The sequence below is a fragment of the Salvia miltiorrhiza genome, unplaced genomic scaffold (assembly GCF_028751815.1).
Source record: "Salvia miltiorrhiza cultivar Shanhuang (shh) unplaced genomic scaffold, IMPLAD_Smil_shh original_scaffold_399, whole genome shotgun sequence".
NCBI classification, from domain to species: Eukaryota; Viridiplantae; Streptophyta; class Magnoliopsida; order Lamiales; family Lamiaceae; genus Salvia; species Salvia miltiorrhiza.
Genome location: NW_026651541.1, coordinates 74,652 through 80,651, shown reverse-complemented (window position 1 = coordinate 80,651; position 6,000 = coordinate 74,652).

Below are 6,000 nucleotides of genomic sequence, written 5' to 3'. Positions count from 1 at the left end.
TGAACAGCTAGACATGCAAATTATTGATCAGATAATTCACAAGAAATCAGGTACCAAGAATCATGAATCATTGGAGCGCAAATTGATATCAATAAATCATCACGTGAATTCAATCAACTACATACAAACCCTAGAATTAGAAAAGAAACTAGTCATACACAATTAAATAAATCAAAGACATAATTGAAAAGAAAGAAATTGAAATAAATAAAATAGATAAAACCCAGAAATAATTCATAATGAACAGTTGGAATCTTCAATCTTGCAGAAAATAAATCCAAGCTATGAAAACTATGAAAGTAATAAATTTTAAAGCCAAAAAGTGAAAAAATGAAAAGATGGAGAAAACAGGTGTTTAATAGGTCAACAAAAGCACCTATATATATGCACATTGGATAAATATAGTACATAACTCGAAAATACTGATAAAAGCCCAAAAATTATGAAATAAAAAAAAAGAAACTATGGTATAAAGATAATGAAGGAATATTAAACTTAATTAATACTCGATTTGCCCAAGGATCGTCTCTTGGATTATCTTAATTCACCATACATCGATTAAACCTAGCATGCTCCTATTAAATTAAGTGCTGCACATTGGAGTTAGAAATACATGAAGAATTCCTAAGAATTCGTCAATTCATCGCTGAACAGGTCAGCCAACTTCAAGCCTTCTTTCGAAGCCTCAAACATCCTCCAATTGTATTTTGTCCAGAAATACGACTTCTTCCTTTTCGAAAGATCTTTCCGTGGCCGCCTATTTCGTCCAAATCCGAGTTCTGTAGAGGAAGTTATGGCCGTTCTTCGGAAACTGCCAGAACTTGATTTCCTACGAAAAACTGACTCCAGCTCAGATCTTCTGAACTGTATCCCGCTCAGTTCCCAACGTTGGATGGACAACAAACTATGAGAACTCCCAGTGACAGTAGCCGCTTACTCAGTATTGTCGCCCCACTCTCCTTTCACAAAACCCTAATATTTGTGTGTATTTTTCTGAGAGCAGACAACTGTATTTATAGATAAAATACAGTCCTAGGGCACCAATAACTGTGATTGGGCATCCCCTACTGTTTCCTGGGCTCAGGAGACTTTGGGCCAGTCCATGGATCAGATACAAGGAATAAAGATGAGCCTCAAATGAATTAATTTCTATGATCATCCCAGATCATAATTAATTCATAAGTATTAATTCATTCCACTAGAGAATCAATACTGACTTACCCCTTTATTGCCGATGATGAGTCGGGGCTTGTATTTAGACTTATTAAATCCCCGTATTTAAAATATCCGATATCCATTAATTAATTAGAGCTCTGACTGCTTAAATTAATTAATCTCTTCGTAATCCTTAAGCAGTACCACTCAAACTTTATTATTGCGTCTGAACTTAATCAACCTGCAGGGTTTAACGCAATAAACCTTATTGAGCTCCTTAAGGGGATGCCATTATCCTATACCGGATACGGGTACTGATACAGATAATCAAATATCATATATTGACCGCTATCACCCAAGATACAGAGTACTCAAGTTACTATATAACTCTCACCCATAGTAAGTCAAAGTGATATACGAATCAACATATATATTTGAAATCTTATTAGTATTAAGATTCTATTAAGTCACCGAGATCTTGATTCTTCACTTATGTCAGATAGAAGAATACATCTCACTGTGATCCTATCAATACGTTATGACGTACCAGTATAGACAAGTAGTCAAGACAAACTCCTTCCGTCTATACTGCATCCTAAACCAACGACTCGTACTAGAGTCATCTCGGCTGTGATCAGTTTATATCTCTTAAGGTTATTCCAATTATATGGTCTTCTGTGATCTACAGCACACCATATAATCTACTTATATAGAGACAAAGGACATATATATATGCAATCATGAACACAATCAGATAGGAGATAAAATAGTGAACTTAGGAAACATTGTATACAAGCATAAAACGTTCTTGCTTTCAGTATACAAACCCAACAGATAATTTGAATTATATTAAAACCACTAATAATAATTACATTAAATGATAAATTTACCTGAATTAACCCTAAAAAAATTATCAACAATAAGAAAAATATTAATTCATGGAAGTTAATCTCTGCTATTAATAATTAAAAATGAATGGATAAGATTGGTTCTAAGAGTTGTTTAGCGTGAAAATCACATTGTATCGTAATACTCCCTCCGTCCCAGCTTTTTGTATCCACTTTTAGTTGTATTTACAACTAAAAGTGGATACAAAAAGCTGGGACGGAGGGAGTAATTGAGAACACTACACTGCCGAGTAAAGTTACTGTATAAGTCGTTAAATTAACTATATATATTCCGAAAAAATAGGAAGAAAAATAAAAAAAAATTCATTGCCTCCAGGATTTGAAGTAAGCTATTCATCCAGCAAGATGATGCATCTAACGAAAATATTCATGATTGAATGACTGAGAATAGTTCTTCGTTCTTATTTTAAATAAAAATTCTCATTTGAACGTCCATATATATATATAGGGTTAGTATCCTGTGAGAATTTAGGATTTTGTGAGAACTAAGAACCATCTTAGACCCTAGATTATTATTAATCCAATGGTTTAGATTAGTGGATTGACGTTAATATTATAATTACCATCTAATTAGGATTCAGCCGATTTATGAATAAGGGTAGTTGGGGTATTTAATAGAAAGGAAATAGCGCGTAAGTATTAATGATAGGAATGGATCCCTATATTATTGCATTGGAGATCTTTTTAATTTTTACATTCATCTTCTCACTCTCTTCATATATAGTAATTGTCGTTGACTTTTTACATTCTCTCTTTGTCAAATTCATGCTGTCATTATAGAACACTCTCTATTGATCTTCTCACTCCATTAATCTTCTCTCTCTTATTCACAGATTTTTTCGAACACCATTGTGTCACTCGACGAACATCTGCGCTTTAAACAAGATTTTCTTTTTGTTGGGGCTTTTAAATTTTGTTTTCATTGCGCCTTGTGGTTTCGTTGTTTTTTTATATTTCATTAGATGAACAACAGATGGAGTTTCTGAGTATGTATGTGTTGGTTTTTTTTCTTCTAATAATGGTAAAGCCATTGAAGAAGCTTTCGTTTTCCGGTGCTACCCGGCGAAGTGTCGAAAATTTATGAAATTATTAGGTTTTTCGTTCTGTCCCATGGGTATGTGTGTCACTTTTATAGATATACTTTTTGGTGAAAACTCAGATTTGGTGTTATTCATGTGTCTGAGTTATTCATGTCTACAATCTGCAATTTTTTTTTTTCTTAATTTAGATACAAAATATAATGTTATTTATAGTATGAATTCAGTTGTTGATTTGATTTTTTTCAGGTGCGCCCATCTGCGCCACCTTTTGCCGGACGAGTGTTATACCTCCATTGCACAAATGAACAATCAGCAGGTGCGTTGTTCACAACTATTGTTTTCTTATTCATAGGTTATGAATGCATGTGGGGATGGTGTGTTATTCATTTAAATAATGTGTTTTTGTTCATGTGTGTGTTGATTTATTCATGCATCTGTATTAGTGTGTATGTTTTTATATGTTGATTTTTAAATGCAAAATATTCATATTTATTTATGCAAGTGTGTGAGAGATAATATGAGTACATGATCATAACAAGGAAAAAGTTTATAATATGAATTCAGTAGTTAATTTGATTTTTTTAGGTGTGCGCCCGACTGCGCCTCCTTCTACCGGGATGAGTTTTATACCTGCCATTGTTGAAAAGAACAATCAACATGTTCGTTGTTCACCAATTGTACTTTCTTGTTCAGGAATGCATATGGGAATGATTCTCATTCATTTGTATAATGCATTTGTTCGTGTGTTTGATAAGTTATTCATGTGTTTGTATACATGGGTATTTTTTCATAGGTTGATTTCTATATACTTTGAGTTCATTATGTAAGTGCGTGAGATACAATATGAGTACATGGTTATAACATGCAAAAGTTTACATTTATTTTGTTAGGTTAGAGAACAAAATATAATGTTAGTTATAATATGACTTCAAGTCTAAACTTATTTTTTTAGGTGACCACGCCTGCGCTACCAACTACCGGGAAGAACGTTATGCCTGACATTGGACAGAAGACCAAGCAACACGTGTGTTGTTCACCATTTGTTATAACTTGTTCATATATAATGAATGCATGCGGAATTAGTTGTTATTCACATAGATAATGTGTTTGTTCGGGGATTTGATAAGTTATTCAGTTAATTAGTTTAACACCATTCAGTTTCACCAATGAATATATTCATGTATGTTTTTGAAAAATGATTTTAATCATCTAATTGTTTGTTATAGGTCATAGACCCTACACCAGCTTCTGTTGTCCTTGAAGTTGCATCAACCGAAGTGCCGAAGTGTCGTATGAGAGTAAGATATTGCGCTAGAATCATAAATTTCGACTACAATGATGCGAAGGAAGATGTTTTTGTTGGGAACTTAATGAAATATCCTAATTCTAGTCTTGATGATACCAAAATCAATAGGTTTCACTTGTAATAGACTAGAACTGTTCGAACTCAAGTGTTAGAGTTCTTTTCTAGTTTAGTTGTTGTTCTGAAGACTGAAGCCGGAGGATTGAAGACTGAAGACTGAAGATGCCGACTGATGTGACGATTAAGGCAAAGTCTAATACTGATATTTGACTAGCCAGTCCAAGAATCAGTTACGAATGATTATTTAATGCGAGCCACGTGGATTCAGCGGACTGATACTAAAGTCAAGTATCAGTTAATCATTCTTCCTCGGACTGAACCACTAAAGTTTAAAGAAAGCCACACACTCCAGAAGTACAGCCACATTAAATGCAGAGATCTCAGGATCGTCCTTTCTCTGCAGAGGCCATTCCTTTGGGTGATTACCTTTTCAGAGATGTCCTATCTCCTGCCCCTCAAAGTAGCCGTTCTCACCAAACAAAGGAACCTCGAAGGTTGAAGCCTCATCCTAAGTTCAAATTACTCTCTAACGGAAGAATTCTTGAAGACCATTTCAGCCAACGGATCTATTCAAGCGTCTCCTATAAATAGAGCTAGAGGATCACTTCAATCTTTACCGATTCAACTACATAAGCTGAAATGCTGCTGAATTCGTCACTCAGCATTCAAAGCCCTTCCAAAGTTTGAATCGAAGAAGAGAATCTCAAAGTAAAAAATTAGTCACTGCTGATTACATACATTCTCTTAGAATTTAGACAAATATTGTATATCCAAAGCCTAGGTATAACTGATTACAAAGAACTTGTTCTTTGTAATCTAGTTGGCAAGTTTTCGAACCTCTTTTCAATCGACCGAATCGAGAGTTTGAGTTGTAAGGAGTTCAGACCAGTGCTCTGTCTCCGAAGAGATCTTAGTGCCCAGTGTGCGCTAAGAGTGAGAAATCCAACCAGGTGTGTTGGTACTGAAGATAGGATCTTCAGTTGTCCAGGTTTGTTGTGCACCCGTAAACACACGGCCAGGTTTGCTGTGTGCACCCGTAAGCACATGCCCAGTGAAGTTGTCGGTATGATCAACTGACTGTGGATGTAGGAAGTATTTTTTGAACCTCGTAAAAATCTCTGTGTTATTTACAGCTTTCAGTATTTACCTTCTTACTTGTGTTCAAACTTTCTTAAACTGAAAAGGGAAACTTAACTGCTGACAACATGATTAATCTCACAGGCTATTTTGAAATAAAAGTTTTTCGCTGCGTGTGTTATTAGTCTAACTGATCTATTTCCGGATAGTCAGTAAGATTAATAACATCTCTCTGTTTAACAAACTCGACTGAAGCTTTACGTGTATCAGTTAAAGTATTTGACTTAACTGATAACTCTTTACTAAAGAGTATTCAGTATCAGTCGTCAACCTTGTTTTGATAAAACTCTTTTAACTAAAAAGGTTGAGTCAGTTTGTGTTTCAAGTTTCACTTTCAAAAATAGCCTATAGGTGTATTACCCCCCCATACACCTATTCGAGACCCTCCGGACCTAAT